Source organism: Macrotis lagotis, chromosome 1 (assembly GCF_037893015.1).
Source record: "Macrotis lagotis isolate mMagLag1 chromosome 1, bilby.v1.9.chrom.fasta, whole genome shotgun sequence".
Classification (NCBI taxonomy): Eukaryota; Metazoa; Chordata; class Mammalia; order Peramelemorphia; family Peramelidae; genus Macrotis; species Macrotis lagotis.
The window spans coordinates 827,782,237-827,801,266 of NC_133658.1; positions in this window are offsets into that span (position 1 = coordinate 827,782,237).

Genomic DNA, 19,030 nt, shown 5'->3' on the forward strand with positions numbered 1-19,030 from the left:
GAGGTGGTACCTCAGAGAAGCTTTAATTAGCATTTTTCTAATAAGTAATGATTTAGAGCAATTTTTCATATGACTATGGATTGCTTTGATCTCCTCATCTGTAAATTGCCTTTGCATATCCTTTAACCATTTGTCAATTGGGGAATGACTTTTTTTTAAAAACTTTGACTCAGTTCTCTGTATATTTTAGAAATGAGTCCTTTGTCAGAAACATTAGTTGTAAAGATTGTTTCCAAGTTTACTGCATTTCTTTTGATCTTGGTTACAGTATTTTTGTCTGTGCAAAAGCCTTTTAATTTAATGTAATTGATAACATCTAATTTGTTTTTAGTGATGTTCTCCATATCTTCCTTAGTTATAAACTGCTTTCCTTTCCATAGATCTGACAGGTAAACTATTCCTTGATCTTCTAATTTGCTTATAGTATTGTTTTTGTGTCTTAATCCTGTATCCATTTGGATCTTATCTTGGACAGGTGTGAGGTGTTAGTCTAATCTAAGTTTCTTCCATACGAACTTCCAATTTTCCCAGGAGTTTTTATCGAAGAGAGAGTTTTTATCCCGATAGCTGGACTCTTTGAGTTTATCAAACAGCAGATTACTATTGCTCATGATTTATTTATTTATTTATTTATCTATCTATTTATTTATTTATTTTCTGCTCACGATTTCTACAGAACAATAGTATTCTTTCACATTGAAGAATGACCTTTTTGTGGGAATTTTGATATAGAGTCAATTTAGGATGAATAAAAGCGCTGCCATGTGACATGGAGTTATAAAGAATGTTTAGTGGACTTGCCATCATTTCTTACATTTTCTAACTTATTCTAGGGGATCAGGATATAAAAATGGGATTAGGGTATTGGAGTAGTGAAAGCACATGATATTGGATGTTGGAGTTTGCAGAGTTAAAAGACAAAAGGTCAAGGGATAGAATTTAAAGATGGAGGGGAGGACTGTTGTTGAAATGTCTGATTATTGACTGAAGACTGATAGAGAGAGAAGTAAGACCAGAACTGGAGTACAAAAAGTACAAAAGCAATATCCCCAATTCATACAAATTAGGCTAGTTTTTTTCCTCTTAATATGTACTGGAATCATACTTGAAATGTTATTGATATAGAGATGCTGACATTAGTTTTTGGTCATCTGAATACAAAACATCCACAAGGAGCTTCAGGGATCTTTGATCCATCATCATGAACATGGGGAACTTTACTGAGGAGAATTAATCTAGAGTATAGGTATACCAGTGCATATCTTTGTTGAATAGTCTCTTGTTAGGGTGATTCTCCTTTAGTTAACTTTTAAAAGACCTCTGAGTATTTCATATCATTCCAACATTGAAAACCAACTACCAAGAAGCTGGTCTGTGTCAGCTTCAGCACAGAATATCAAATAATGGACTAATCATCATAAAAGAGAATACCAGTTTTGTCCAGAATAAGTTAAATGAATTAGTGAGAGTATAAAATATGATGAAAGAAAGGAAATTCAGAGTTTAAAGAGCATAGAAGAAGAGCAGCATCTTCAAGTGATATATGGAGGTTTGGATAATAGCCACTCCAATGGATCGCTAGGATAGAAGAAAGAATTCAGGGCTGAAAAACTTGATGATGAAAATAGGGATTTGGGAAGAATCATCAAATGGAAATTCAAATAACTGAGGATGAAAACAAAGAAACAGATGGAAAAGAAGACTTTAAATTAGACACTAAAGTCACTACAGAAGTTTGACTAGTTGCTTCAGGGACCAGTGGCTGACAATAACTAGGTGAGACAGAGGATAGTTTAATTGTATGACAAGAATTTCACAGGAAGAATTTTCCTTAGTGTAAAGGGATAAACATACACTTAGAGATGCTCTGAAATAAAAGTATTAATAAAACATTTTTTTCTTTTAAAAAAAGAAAAAGAAATGCTCTGAAATAAAAGTCAGGAGGCGCTGGTTTTCAACTAATTTGTTGGGTGACTGATTCAATTGATTGGCTTCTCTGAGACTCAGTCCTCTATAAAACAATGTGAGTGGACTAGATTATTTTTATGGTTCTTGATGAAATGATCCTGACATAAACTACAGGGGGAGGACACACAGAATGTGCTATTTTAATGTTGGTTTTTGGATTGAATTTTTTTGGTCTTAGACTCATGGTTTCATCAATGTAGGGAATTTCTGGTAAGAAAACCTCCCCTACCAATGCAGACAGTCAAGTCTTCTGTAATTTGCAGTCTTGTAGAGCTATTGGGGTCATGAAAAGATTAAGTAACTTGTCTTGGTTCACAAAGTCTCTATGTGATAATGTGGGGCTTGGAACCCATGAATTCCTGACTCTGGGGCTGGATCTCTTTCTACCAGTACACACGACCTTTTAATATATTAATATGGTCATACATTCTCATTTATAATTACAGTAGTCCTCCTTTTGGAGCTGAGGGAGAACTTAATTGGGACTGATGTCCAATTAGAGGCTTCTCTATTTAGATGATTGAGAGCAGGCTGTTATCAAGGAACTTGGAGGTGAAACTTTAGAGTCTTCTCCTCATTGGTAGAAAACAGACTGATCCAGAAATATATGAAAAACAGACAATAATATTAAGTGTTCAGAAAAATGGACATTGATGTATGTACCATGCATCTCTGCTGTGAAAGTGTTAGTCATGGGTTAAGGTAGGGAAATTAGTCAAGGAAGTTGCATCTTAACACATAGGTTGAAGCTGCTGCTCTATTTCCATGTTCTTTTAACTGAATTCCCTTTCTTTCATGATTAATTTATTTGTTAAACATCACCTTTCACTGATCAAAGAAGAAGACTACAGAGAAAGTAAGATGTCAGGGTCTTTTAAGATAAATAGGAGAAACTTGTTGGATCAGATGGGAAAAGTGATACTGTGAAAATGTTTATTGGTTGATTGTCCCTTAGGTCCCTCTCCTACTCAGTCTTTTTAAATCTTCTTAGAAAAAGCAGTCAGAAATCCAGGGATCTGAATTTTTGACTGAGATGCACATCTTACTGTGTTGCCCAAAGGATTATAGGGCTGAAAAATATGTGAGCCTATGTGCATGTAAGTAATAAAATATCTGGTATGTGGTGCATGGAACATTTGAGCATCTTTCTCAGTACCTCAGACCCATGGTCTCACAATATTTTGAAAAGGAGATTCTCAGTTGGTTTAGGGTTGGTACCACTCAGGTATCCCCCAACTTTGAAATTCTGTTAACTTATTCTTTTTTAAAATTTATTCAGAATTTTATTTTCTGTTACATGTAAGAACAATTTTTAACATTCGTTAATCTCTCCCATCCTTTTTTCCCAATCTTTATTGAGAAGGCAAGCAATTCAATAAATGTTATATATCTGTGTTCTCTTACAAAACATTTCCATATTAGTGATATTCTTCTTTTTTTTTTAAGGTTTTTGCAAGGCAAATGGGGTTAAGTGGCTTGCCCAAGGCCACACGGCTAGGTAATTATTAAGTGTCTGAGGAAGATTTGAACTGCTGATTCTAGGGCCAGTGCTCTATCCACTCCGCCATCTAGCCGCCCCCATATTAGTGATATTGCTGAAGAAAACACAGACCAAAAAAAACTTAAGAAAAAGAAAGAAAGAAAGAAAGAAAAGTATACTTCAATCTGTATTTAGACATCATCGGTTCTTTCTCTGGGGACAGATAGCATTTTTGAGATAGCATAAGTTCTTCAGAATTGTTTTTGGTCATTGTATAGCAGAAAATAGCCAAGTCATTCATTCACATTTGATCATCCTACAAAATTGCTGTTACTGTGTCCAAAGTACATTTCACTTTGCAGCAACTCATGTAAGTCTTCCCAGGTTTTTCTGAGGGTATTTTGTTCATCATTTCTTATAACACAATAGTATTTCTATCATAATCATATAGCACAATTTGTTCAATCATTCTCAAATTGATGGGCATCCCCTCAATGTCAGATTCTTTGCCACCAAAAAAGAGCTGCTATAAATATTTTTTTTACATATAGGTCCTTTTCCTTTTTTTAAAAAAATCTTTTTTGGGGTTATAGTCCTAGAAGTTGTATTGCTAAATCAAAGGGTATGCGTAGTTTTATAGCCCTTTGGGTATTATAACTCTGATTCTTTAGAGAGGCAGCAGAAAGATAGTTGTATTAATAATATTTCCAGATTTAGGAGGGTCAGTTCTGATTTCAAATTTTTTTATTCCATTTTCCCAATAAATCTTCAAAATATCCCAAATTTTATACAAATGTAGTCCCTCTCACAAACTTTCAGGAAATAATGAAATAGCTCCCTAGAGGGAAAGAGCATCTCTAAATTATCTCTTATATATCTAGTTTTTACATAGTTGCTTGCATTTTTTTCTCCCCACACTAATAAATGTTAGTTGACCAATAATTAACTGAGCTATAATGGATGCTTGAGAATTGAGACATTAGGGGCAGCTAGGTGGCACAGTGGAGAGAGCACCGGACCTGGAGTCAGGAGTACCTGACTTCAAATTCGGCCTCAGACACTTTATGATTACCTAGCTGTGTGGCCTTGGGCAAGCCACTTAACCCCGTTGCCTTGCAAAAAAAAAAAACCCTAAAAATAAATTTAAAAAAAAGAAAAAAGAGAAGTGAGACATTAAAGGATAGGATGTTTTGGACATATGAAGTTTACAGATAGAGAGATGGATGGAGGGAGAACAGAGACTATTTCAGAGACGAGATATTCACTGCAGAAGACAGAGCACCAGTACTGGGAGATTTGTTGTGAACTTATTTCCCATTGGCTTTAAAGTCAACCAGCTGAAGGTGAACTTAATTTTCCCTAGGGTCTAGATCTTTCTATTCCCTTTACATAGCTCTTTCACTGTACCATGGTATTTTTAAGTTTGATTTGTAAGATAAGGGAGTCCTTACTCCATTGTTTTGCTGAGTGTGACTGTAAAAGTTGTCCAAATTCGCTAAAGGGAGTGGGGCTCTGAGGATACTATATAAATTAGGAGCCTGCTTCTAGCTTGATGGTCAGAGAGAACATCTAGGGACATATTTTATGACTCATTTAATCTCTTTGTTTCATAGCTAAACTTTCAAGTGCAGAATTTATACAGAACCCAGAGCTTTCTGTCTGGACTCTGTATTTCACTTGTATTGGTTGCAATTCCAGGGCAGGACATCCTGCCTGGAACGCCCCCCCCCCCCCAACTACCACAGGTTGGCTGTTTCGGGCCCCCCTCCCCCCCTCAAGTCTCTAGAGTAAGGGAAATGAATTAGAGAAAAAAGTCCCATCCCAGTTAACCCAGGAGACAGAGAAAGAATAGTTGATGAAATGTTTTGTACTGTTTCTTTATGGTTGGGAGAAGCAGCAGCCTGGGCACAGACAGCTGAGCTTCAAAGGAACAGAGGCTGCACTCATTCTGTTAGGAGCCAGTAACCTAAGCAGTGTCAGGGAACACTGGGGCCTGTTTGGCTGGAATTAAATATTCATGAGAAGGAATAATATCAAATCTGTCTAGAAAGATAGGTAGGAACCTGTTGTTACAAATAAAAAGAAAGGAAAGAGAGAAGGAAGGGAGGAAGGAAGGGGGAGGAAGGGTGGAGGAAGGGTGGGAGGGAGGAAGGGAGGAAGGAAAGGAAGGGAGGAAGGAAAGGAAGGGGGAAGGAAGGAGGGAAGGGGGAAAGTAAGAGTTTTAAGTGTCAAACACAGGTATCCCATTTTTATCTACTTTTTAGGTGACAGGGAGCATCACTTTTAACCGGTATAGGGTTATCAAATATGGAGAATCACAGACTGAGAAAACATCTCCATGAAAGTGTTCAAATATTGGACAAATTTTTAAGTACGCCTATAATTATATCATAGCAAATATGTATGTAATGTGCAAGATATGTGGATGGTGAAATATGGTGAGGACCAAGATTAGTTTTAACATTTCTGACATGGAAATTAGGCATACTACCCTTTTTTTGTTTTTTTTTTGTTTTTTGCAAGGCAATGGGGTTAAGTGACTTGCCCAAGGTCACACAGCTAGGTAGTTATTAAGTGTCTGATTTGAACTCAGGAAGAAAGGAAGGAAGGAAGGAAGGAAGGAAGGAAGGAAGGAAGGAAGGAAGGAAGGAAGGAAGGAAGGAAGGAAGGAAGGAGGAGGCAGATTTGAACTCAGATTTTCTTGACACCAGGGCTGGTACTCTATCCACCATCTAGCTGCCCCCATACTATACTTTTAAAAACATAAATCATATTTTCTCCCAATTATGTGTTAAAACAATTTATAACATGTGTCCTTTTTAAAAAAAATTGATTTCTAAATTCAATTTTTTCTTCTTTCTCTCTCTCTCCTCTTACTCCTCCCTGAGATGGTAAGCAATAGGATACGGGTTATACATGTACAATCATGTAAAACAGTTTCCATTTTAGTAATTTGTGCAAGAAAACTTGAATAAAAGAAAAGAATGAAAACTGCTTATTCATATTCTCTATCAATTGGAAAATAATTTATATTCTTTTTTTTAAGGTTTTTGCAAGGCAAATGGGGTTAAGTGGCTTGCCTAAGGCCACACAGCTAGGTAATTATTAAGTGTCTGAGGTCAGATTTGAACTCAGGTACTCCTGACTCCAGGGCCGGTGCTCTATCCACTGTACCACAGTTACTGTTTTATAATCTAGTTTGAGATCTGGTACCATGCTATACTTTTCAGCTGATATAAAGTACATTCAATTGTGGTAGTAAGGCAAAGCTAAAAGATTGAATGTAAATTATTGTTTTAAAAACATGGTCATAACACAGAGAAAAAGAAGATTTTCATTTTCCATCTTATAAAAATCAGAGCAGAAATCTGGGACAATTCAATTTAATATATTAAAGGTCTACTATATTATTATGAGTCACGTGACCAACAAAATGGCGAACTGGCATTTTCCCTGATTCTCAGACTTCTCCATAGCAGAAATTATGCCCCAAAGATAAAGCAGTTTCCACCATCTCCATAATCTAAATCACCAACACAGAACTACAACATGCTGTTCCTAAGTGACTTAAAATAGGAAAAGAGAATGTATAAGAGGGAATAATGTGAAACATGTCAGAAAAGATGGATGGCTTGGAGTCAGATTATAAAAAAAGGGGTTTTAAATATTAAATGGAAGCATAACATTTGTATTTTATTCTAGACATGAACAGTCACTGTAGCTTCCTATATAAGGTACAGTGTAGTTTCCTGTATAATTTAGACCTGCTTTAAGAATAAATACCATGGTAGAGAAAATGAATTGGAGATGGGGAAAGATCGGATGAAGGGAGATCAATTAGGAAGGTCCTGCAATAGTCCAGGTGAGAAGTAATGAGGGGCAGAGGGTTGTGAGTGGAGACATGGAATGAATGCTAGAAATGTTATGGAGAAAAATTAACAAAGCTTGGCAGCTCATTGGGTATGTGGAATGAGTGAAAAGTGAAGAGTCTAGGGTCGTACCTAGGAGCCTTGAGGCCTAGAAGCCCAGAAAGGCAAGATTATATGGCCTTTATCTATCACACATATATTACTCTCTTATTAAGTCATCAGCTTTAGACATAAAAAATGATCAAGTCCACCTCTCTTTTAACAGATAAGGAATCTGAGTCCTGGAGAGGTCAAAATATCAACTAAGGTGCAGGGGATCAAAAGCAACTTTGCCTCAAGGCTACACAATAAGGAAGTACCAGAGATTATTTGAATACAGGATTTAAAATTCTTATCCAATATTTTTCCCACTATACCATATTTGAACTGATGTTTAGTTCAGAAAATAGAGTCACAGTAAAAATAAGGAAAAATGTGACTTACATTTTTCATCCACAAGGACCTTGGACAAGGTTATGCCAGTTTCCCAAAGTTTTTCAATACAGTCCAGGGAATTTTGATCTAAGCTGTCTCTCTAGTATTTTCTCTTAGTCAATGGAGACACTTTATAGATATTAATCACTCCTTAACTCAAATAGCTTCCTCTTTAAAGATCTCAAAAAGGTAAGATTTAATTTATTTTTGCAACATTTCTATGGCATTGGAAAGTGGATAAAATTTTATCCTACTACCTCCCCCTCATCACGAATGAAGTGCTGAGATAGTCATATTTTAAAGAAAATGAGTGACTAGCAAGTGAGTCTCAGAGTTAGAAATGGAATATAGGTATTCTGACTCCAAAAATCTCATGCACTCCGCCCACTGGCCCACACTGCCTCTGCATTGATTTACAAAGGTCCCTTTTTCATACTCACCTAGAATACTGGAAGCGTGCATGCTGGCAGTAACATCATTTAAATGATTATTATTAGTTCTCAGAGAAACAGGATATTACCTTATGAATCTTTGTCCTCAGCCCACTATATCAGTCTTTGAATATACTGTACCCTAAGAATGATGCCTCATAGTAATCTGTGTGGCATGATTCAACTAATGATATTCAAGTGTTATTTAGGGGAATAAATTGAGAAAAGCAACATCACCTCTATAGATATTATCTGAGGTTTTTTAAATGAATCGGTAGTATCTGGCACAGTCCTATCAGGGGAATACAAATTACTCACAAAAGTGAATGGAAAAGACTCTGTGAACCTCATTTCCACTAGGATTTGCTAAATACTTAACCTTGGCATTTTGGGATCAATTATGTATGATTTGCTCTGAGAGAGTGACTCATTTCAATTTTTGATAGTGGTTTTTGTATTTATGTGCAGCTGGGTGGCGCAGTGGATAGAGTACCAGCCCAGCCGTGTGGCATTGGGCAAGCCACTTAACCCCATTGCCTTGCAAAAAAACCTAAAAAAAAAAAAAGAATAGTTTTTGTATATATATATATATATATATATATATATATATATATATATATATACATATATATACATATATATATATATATGCATATGTATATGTGTATATGGGCATTATTGTGTATATATTTTGTATATATGCTTATACAAATATATATAGATATATATATATATATATATATATATATATATAAAAAGGGGGCAGCAAGGTAGATCTGAGTTCAAATTCAGCTTCAGATACTTTAATAGTTATATGACCCTGGGTAAGTCATTTAACCCTGTTTGCCTCAGTTTTCTCAACTATAAAATGATTTAGAGAAGGTAACAGCAAACTACTCCAGTATCTTTGCTAAGAAAATCCCAAATGGGATCATGAAGAGTTGGACGCAAATGAATTTGACTTCATAACTATATATAATAATAATATATATAAATATATAATTATTTATATTTATATATCACTTTAAAGTTTCTAAAGTGTTATACATACATATATATACATATATGTCTACATATATACATTGTCATTTGATACAACAACAACCCTAGGAGGTAGATAATTTACAAATGAGGAAATTGAAATAAACAGAGCTTAAATGACTTGTCCAGGGTCACCCAGCTAGAAAGGATCTGAAGCATGATTTGAACTCAGGTCTTTCTGACTCCCAAGTCTAGCACACTATGCCCCCAAATTGATATGACAGACAGGTAGGACACAAAGCACCAGAAAAATAGTAGAGAACCAGCAGATTTAGCTACATCCAAATGATGACTACTGGCCTACTGAGATCTGGTCATTTCCATGGGCAGACCTCCCTCACCTCTAATAGAAAGTTCAAAAAGTACAGATCTCTACCAAGTTCCCTGAGAAAATATCCTATTTGGAGATCTGCTATAAGAGGTATTAAAACCAAATTTAATTATGTCTTTCACATCTCTCTCAATCTTCAGATCTGTGCAGAGATCAGGGATCCAATACACTTGTGCAGAAAAGGAAATGGTTTTCAGAAGAGATTAGGCAGAAGGTATAATAAAAAATATAAAATCTGAGAGTGATTCTTAGGATATAGGAAATTCTTAATAAAAATTCCAGGAAGTACAGAGGCTTCCAGATAACATGAGTTAGGAGGGAAAACATGATCTTTTCTAATGATCAATAAATAAAAATAATAATGATAATGATAATAGTTAGCATTTATATAGTACCTACAATGTGCCAGATGCTATCACAATAGCCCTAGAAGTAAGTGCTATTATTATTCCCATTTTACATTTGAAGAAACTGAAGCAAACAGAAATTAAATGACTTGCCCAAAGTCACACATTACTGTCTGAAGTTACATTTGATCTTGGTTCTTTCTGACTCCAGGCCCAGAACGCTATCCATTGTAATACCTAGCTGTCCCAAATATAATTAGAAGAGATAATGTAGCCTAATGGACTGAGGGCTGGATTTGGAGACAGAAAGATATGAATTCAAGTCATGCTTTCAACATATATTGGCTTCATGTTCCTGAGCAAGTCACCTGAGACTATCAGTTGCAGAAAAAGTGCCAACCTACATTGAGAGAGGGAATATCCTCATCTGGAACTTTCTATCCCAATGAAATTACAGGTCTACTTTCTTGTCTCCTAATTAGATTTAAGGTCAGTAAGTCAGGGAGCCAGATTAAGAAGTCACCTTTTAAAAATATTTTATTTTTAATTTATGGAATAAAACAAGCATTCCATGCTCATGAAACTGCAAATCCACTAATGCAACTTGCTATTTCTTTCAAATGTAGTTCTATTTATCAGGTTTTTTCCCTCTGGATGCAGATAACATTTTTCTTTCTTAATTATTTGTATTTTAATTTGGGTATTTAAAATAGTCAAAATAACTAACTCACTAAAGTTGTTCTTAAAACAATATTGCTGATATGGTATAAAAATGTTCTATTGATTCTGCTCATTTCACTCTTCATTATTTTGTGCAAGTCTTTCCATGTTTTTCTAAGATCATGGAGCTTTTCACTTTTTTTTTTTTTTTTTTTTTTTTTTTAGGTTTTTGCAAGGCAATGGGGTTAAGTGGCTTGCCCAAGGCCACACAGCTAGGTAATTATTAAGTGTGTGAGGTCGGATTTGAACTCCACTGCGCCACCTAGCCACCCAAGCTTATCATTTCTTATAGCACAGTAGTGATTCCATCACAATAATAAACTCGTTCAGTCATTCCCCCAAAATGTAGAAGTCACCTTTAATGATATAGCTAAATGGAAGTCATGAATATAATCTCAGAGTTGGATCACTCTTATCTACCATCTCACCTCTCATTGTCACTGACTCAAGTACTCACTCAAGTATTGACTCAACAGGAGCTTTGTCCACTTGTTTCAAATTTGGGGGGAACCTCTACCCATCTTCTTTTCATGGTTTCTTTTTCAAGGTGTGCTGTGGCTGTTTTCCTTTCTGGTGATACTCCCAGGAGGAAAGCACGCAAGAGACCAGGCTTTTCTTTGTAAGTCCAATCAACAAGCACAAGGTAAATTCTATCTACAAGCCATGCAGTTCACATGGGGTTACAAAGAATGACAAATGGGGGTTTAAGGTTACAAAGAAAGGCAAAAATCCTCCCTGTCTTCAAAGACCTTCCTTTCTAATGGGGCAGACAAGATGTGAACAGGTAGGATATAAAAATGATAGAGAGAATAGTTGACCGACAATCTAAGAAAAGAAGACATTAGCAGGTGGAGAGATAAGGAAAGGTCTTTTGAAGTAGGTGAGATTTGAACTGAGATTGGCGAGGAAGAGTATGTAGAGAAGGAAGAGATGAGGGTGAAGGGCAGATCTTTGGGGGAACACCTTGAACCAAAAAGTTAGGACAAGGATGAAAAGCAAAGAAGATGGGAAAAGAATAGTAAAAGAGGCAGGAAGAAAACCAGATGATTGTGGATTATTATTATTTCTACAATTAGATACTCTGAACATTTCTGTAGTCTCCAGAACCAAGACAGGAGAGTATCCAGAAGGATGGAAAAACATTATCAACAGTTGAATGCAAAGGCAAAGAGAACAAGAATTGGGGAAAAACCCCTATATTATTCCTTATTTTCCAACTAAATTCCCAACAATCTCAGTCTCTGTTCTCCTTGATCCACCAGCAATTTATTCCATCTGCTTTGGGAAAATATTTCTTTCCTTGGTCCCCAGAACCATGATCTTCACTTTGGTCTCCTGCATCTATCTCTCTCTCTCTCTCTCTCTCTCTCTCTCTCTCTCTCTCTCTCTCTCTCTCTCTCTCTCTCTCTCTGCTTTTTCTCCATTTCCTCTGCTGTTTCCTCAGCCTCTTCTAATCTTAAGGTAGATATTGCTTAAAGATATAACCTTAGACATTTCCTTCTCTCTACAATGTCTCCTTTGGATGATTCATTCACTCCCATAGTTCCAACTATTACTTTACAACTATTATATACTTTACAATAATTACATTTTACTATTACATACTTTACAACTATTATAACTATTACATAGATGACTTCAAAATAAGTCTAGTGCCAGCACTAGATCTCTCCACCTCACTAGGATCTCAAACTCACCAAGTCTTAAAACGTACCTTATAATTTTCCTTGATAAAACTCTTTTTACCCATTTTGACTCCATTATTTTTGTCAGTAGTATCTTTAATTCATGTAGTACTCCATGTTTGAAACTTCATATTATCTTTAACTTTTCTTTCTCTCTCCCTTCTATTATCTGATCAGTTATCAAGTGCTATAATGTCTACCTCTTCAATTTCTGCTCCATCCATCTCTTCCTATTTCCACTTCAGACCTCTTGCTTCATATCCTCCCTGGCTTCTACCTGGACATCAGCATACTCTTTTTTTTAGTTTTAGTTTTAGTTTTGTTTTTTTTTTTTTTGCAAGGCAATGGAGTTAAGTGGCTTGCCCAAGGCCATACAGCTAAGTAATCATTAAGTGTCTGAGGTCAGATTTGAACTCAGGTACTCCTGACTCCAGAGTCAGTGCTCTATCCACTGTACCACCTAGCCAACCCAGCATACTCGATGTCATGCTCATCCCCAAGTGTTTGAATTTCATGACTGAGAATTCTGAAACTTCTTTATTTGATCATAACCTCATCTTATTCCATTTCTCCCTACATCTTATTTCTAATCTTATTCTTTGTCCTCCCTGTGATAACCATCTTTGACAACTTCCCAATAGACATCACCACTTCCATTCTTCTTTTGCCCCTTCCAGGATAATCTTTCTTATGCACCACCTTGGTCATTACCATTATACCATTAAGGATATATTACCTTATAACATTAAGGATATTGTATCCATCATTATTGGGACAATCCTAGATGTGCTTCTAGAAGGTGTGGGCAGCTAGGTGGTGCAGTGGATAGAGCACTGGCCTTGGATTTAGGATGGGAGTTGGAATACAGCCTCAGACACTTGTATTTACTGGCTGTGTGTCCTTGGGCAAGTCACTTCACCCTGATTGCCTCACATTCAGGGTCATTTCCAGTCATCATGATTCAAATCTGGCCACTGGACCCAGATGCTCTGGAGAAGAAACTGAGGCTGGTGACTCAACATAGCATCCCCCTCATTTAAATCCAATTTACATTCTTGTCATGGCATCACCTCCCTGATGTTGTGGTCTTCTTCAAAAAAATGAAGGATAAAGAAACAAAAAAACCCTTGCTTAAAAATCTTTAGTGGTGCCCTATTGCCTACCAAGTTAAATTTAGATTCAAGGTTTTTGACTATCTGGCAACACTCTGCCTTTCCAGCATTATCTCATAATACTGCCTTCTGCATCCTCTGTTCTTCAGCCAAACCCAATTTTCTCTAACCTTGAATACACTGAGCTCTCATGTCTGCATGTCTATCCTGGGATGCCCTTCCTTCATTCCATTTGTTGAATTCCCATCTGGTCTCTTAAAACCTATTTTAGGGCGGCTAGGTGGCGCAGTGGGTAGAGCACCGGCCCTGGAGTCAGGAGGACCTGGGTTCAAATCTAATCTCAGACACTTAATAATTACCTAGCTGTGTGGCTTTGGGCAAGCCACTTAACCCCATTTGCTCGCAAAATCCTAAAGAAAAAAAAAGACCTATTTTAAGTGTTACTTCTTCCATGGAACTGTGTCTGGTTCCTATTGACCTCTACTCCCTTATAGAGTATTTAATTTGCAACTCTCTAAAAAGTTTCTAGTGCAATTTTGTATATTTTAATTATTTGTCTAGGTATTTTATTCTCTTATCAGCCTGTAAGCTCTTTGAGGGCAAAGACTATTCCTTATCTAGGTTCCCCCCTGAGCCTAACAGTGTTCTGTACAACTTGTCAAAACAGTTATTAATTGTATTTGTATTTAATGTGATTCCTACTCAAATTTCATTTTAATTAGGGTCTTCTAGAAACAATATCTTAGCCCAGAAGTTCTCAAAAGTGTGGACTGCAGACCCTTGGGGACCCTCCAGACTTTTTTTAGGGTGTCCATGAGATCTAAACTACTTTCATAATAAGAATAAGACTTTGCCAATTTACAATTGATTTTTATCCTTCGTTCTTCAAGAAGGTCATTTTGTTTGTCATTTACAATTGATGGATGATTGATGTTAACAACCATGAGAATTGGATTTGAGGGAGAATGTTGTGCTAAGTCATCAGCCTCATTTTCTTCTCTGGATCAAATGGTCAGATATAAATTAGAATGACTGGAGATGGCCCCAGGATGCAAGGCAATCAGGGTTAAGTGACTTGTCCAAGGTCATCCAGGAAAGTGTCTAAGTTCAGATTTGAACTCAGGGCCTTCTGACTTCAGGGTCAATCAACACTTTACCCACTGAGCCATCTGGCTATTCAATACTCCTTCCCTTTTAAACTACACATCTGTTTAAGGCCAATTTTTCTTCATATACTTCAGTGAAAATGACATATCACAACAGATTGAATGCAAAAGCAGAAATGAGAATTCATCTATCTTCTATTAAGCTAGACATTAAAGAGATTGCAAAAAACAATGCCACTTTTCACTAATTTTTTTGGTTTGGTAAAATAGTTTTTTCCCTCATAAAGACATGTTATTTATGTTACCATATAATGCATTTATTACTATGGGGGGGGCAATCAGGTTTAAGTGATTTTCCCAGGATCACAGAGAGAGAGTGTCTGAGGTTAAATTTGTATTCAGGGTCTCCTGACTCGAGGACCAGTGCTCTATCCACTGTCCCATCTAGTTGCCCCTGATTCATGACTATTTTTGAATGTATATATATTTTAAAATTTGTCAATGATAATTTTAAAGATGGCAAACATTGATCAATATAACCTACACAAACAAAAGTTCTTTAAGGTCCTCAATAATTTTTAAGAGTAAAAGGGTTTGTTTCTCTAATTGATAAATGGTCAAGGGAAATGAACAAGCAATTTTCAGATGAAGATATCAAGGTTATCAATAGTTACATGAAAAAGTGCTCTAAACCCCTTCTGATTAGAGAAATGCAAATTAAAACAACTGTGAGATACCACCTGGTATCTATCAGATTAGCTCATATAACAGAAAAGGAAAATGACATATCCTGGAGGAGATGGGGGAAGTGGGGGGAAATGAACTGTTTGGTGTTATGAACTAGTTCCACCATTCTGGAAAACAATTTGGAACTACACTTTAAGGAGCTACACTCTATGTGACACTGCAACATAATTACTAAGTCTATGGACCAAAGAGATCAAAACAAACATCTATTTGTACAAATAAATACATATATTTATGTATATATTTGTGGTGGTGGCAATTTAGCAATATCAAGACAACCAATTCTGACAGCAATACAATAATCCATGTACATGGCCTTTTATGTCTGCAAAGAAGAGGGAGATAAATTTTTTTCAACTCTGCTGTAGCATTCATCTTTCCATTTTCTTGTTTTTCTGTTTCTGCTTTACTTCACTCTGAATCAGTTCATAAGTCTTCTGAGTCTCACTTTCCTCATTTACAAAAGGAACACAATCAGACTTGAATAATTTATGTCTTGAAATTACTGCATCACTTCAAGGAGAAAATGAACACAAAGTCATTTTGCAAGCTACAGAGCCTTTTCCATATAGCTGTATACGCTCAAATGGGGACCCCTGGTGGCTAGCGATCAGAGGTTCACCTTTCAATGGTGCCATGCCATAAAGGGGAGCTTACTGAATAGAGACTCTAATTGGAAAGTACTTTATGAATCATCTTGTGTAAAACCCTCATTTTATGGGTAAGAAATAATCTGATGCTAACCCTGAACTCTGAAAATCGATTACAAAGAATTCAGAGAAAACAAAAGTAGAGACCTATGACATAGAATTCTGCCAGGGAATTTAAAAGCAATGGGAAGTTCTTAATAAAATTTTGAAGGTACAGATAAAAATGGTTCCTATTGAGAAGAAAAATGATTCTTATATAAAGAGAGCAACATAGATGCATGAAAAACTCAAAGAGCTTCATCGATCTTAAAACTTTTTTATGGAAAATAATAGTAGATGGCAGCATATTAACAATGTTGACTTGTATGTAAAAAAATGATACAAAATGTACTGCCTTAGATATACATATGATTGGAGAAGGCTGCAGGTTGGACATTTACCATTAACAAGGTTGACTTGTATGTAAGATACAATACAAAATGTACTGTCTTAGATTTATATATTATATACTTATTTATATTATATATATATACATAAATATGTGTATATATTATATATGTATACATGTATTAGAGAAGGCTATGGGATGGACATTTGCCCAGATGGAGGGATAAAAGACGGACAGTCTAAGTTCTACATGTAATATTTGTTTTAAAAACGTATAGTACCATTAAAAAAAATTAGAACTAAGTCCAAACACCCATTGGTCCAGCAAGATCACTACCAGGTCTATATCCTAAAGAGAACATAAAAAAATAGAAAAGCACATTCATGTGCAAAAATATTTATAACAGCTCTTTTTGTGGGAGCAGATAATTAGCAATTGAGGGGGATGTCTATCAATTGGAGAATGGCTGAACTGTGGTATATGAAATACTATTGTGTAATAAGAAATGAAATGATAAACAGGATTTCAGAAAAACCTGTAAAAATTTATATGAATTGATACTAACTAAAATGAACAGAATCAGGAAAACATAGCACACAGTAACAGCAACATTGAGTAATAATTAACTATGAATGACTTAGCTCTTCTCAGCAGTACAATGATCCAAGACAAAGGACTCATGATGGATAATGATATACACATCCAGAGAAAGAACTGATGGACTCTGAATGAAGATCAAAGCACACTAATTTCACTTTATAGAAAATCTATATCAAATTGCTTAACATTTTAGGAAGATGCCAGCTAGGTGGTGTAGTGGATAAAGCACCGGCCCTGGAGTCAGGAGTACCTGGGTTCGAGTCGTGTGGCCTCGGGCAAACCACTTAACCCTGTTTGCCTTACAAAAAAAAAAAAACCCTAAAAAAAACATTTTAGGAAGAGAGGAGAGGAGGGAAGGAGAGAGTGAGAAAAATCTGAAATTGAAAATTTTGTAAAAATGAATGCTAAAAATTATCTTTTCATATAATTTGAAAAATATTAAAAATAAAACAAAATGGAGATAATTTTAAAAGCTTATAGGAAATTATCTAGTCTATTGGAAAGACCTTCTATAGAGCATCTTAATAGGACATGGACAAAATTTGCATAGAAAGAGAAGGCATATATAGAGAATGTATTTGGGTGCAAACATCCTTATCTGTCCTTTTTTTTGTGTTCCTTACAGTAATTCTCTTGGCTAATTGTATAAAGGAAATTGAATAGCCCTTAGGGAGAGCTAAAAATGAGTAATATTCTGATATTCCCAGAGAGAATCTGACTGGGGCACATGCAAACCATGGTAAGCATTAATTATTAAGATGTTTCGAAGATAAAAATCCAAGTTCCTATGAGTTCAGAATTTGGGAAATGAGCAATGAACATTATTTAGCTCCAGTAAAGAATTGAAGTATGAATGAAGATGGAAGTCAGAGAAGATCACTGAAAATATAATGCCTTCAAATAGAGAAATGTTTTATGAATTGAAATGAATGAGATGCCTCATATACAAAAACTCAGAATTAGGAAAGCCTGGCAATGAATACTAAGAACAAAATAAAGCATTCTTTTGGTTAGGTTTGGAAGGTAAAATTTGTTGTCTCTGTCCTTTGTTCTTAGAAAGGACCAATGGCATCAGGAATATAATGCTATGACATGCAAATAAATTGGATTTAAGGGAAGGCTGTGAAAGTCTCCAGTCTCACTCTCTCATCTAGAGCCATCTGGGTCCAGTGGCCAGAAATGAATCAGTACAACTGGAGATGGCCCTAGATGCAGTGGAAGACCTTGGTCTTTTTTATTGTTAAGCTAAAATCTTTCGCTTTGACTGAGGCAACATCCATTCAGTGATTAAGACTAGGTAAGGGGCAGCTAGGTGGATAGAGCACTGGCCTTGGATTCAGGAGGATGGGAGTTTGAATCTGGCCTCAGACACTTGCCACTTATTAGCAGTGTGACATTGGGCAGTCACTTAACCCTGTTGGTCATCTCCAGTCATCTTGATTCATATCTGACCATTGTCCCAGACGCCTCTGGAGGAGAAAGTGAGGCTGGTGACTTAGCACAGCAACCCGTCACTGAAATTCAGATCATGTACTTGTCTTGGCATCACCTTCCTGATGTCATGATTTTCTTCGAAAATGAAGGACAAACGTTATTAAGGCTAGGTAAGAAATAGGGCAAAAAAGGACTCTTTTACCTACTGAAAAAAATAGGAAAAAATATCTGAGAGGGAAGACCCTCAGAACAGAACAGAACAAAAACAATTGCTATATACTCTAATTCTGAATCATTAAAACCTAAACAATGACCAAAAGAGACTTAGACTGAGACTTATTATTGGTCAATTTGAATTTCAATGGGCTTTATCAAAGCTTGGTTTTTCTAGAGTTCTTCTTTAAGAAGTACACTTTCCTTTGGGCAAAGCACCCACATGCAAATACATGATTGTCCATATGAATCAGAGAAGAAAGGAGGGAAGGAGATTAAAAAGAGGGAAGGAAGGAGGGAAGGAGGGAAAGAGAGAAGGGGGATAGTTTTGTCCATCTGGAACTGGTCAGTTGGGTCCCCAGTGAAACAACTACTACTTCTCATACATTGTTCTTTTTTCTAGAAGATCAACTACATCAGGAAAGTGAGGTCTT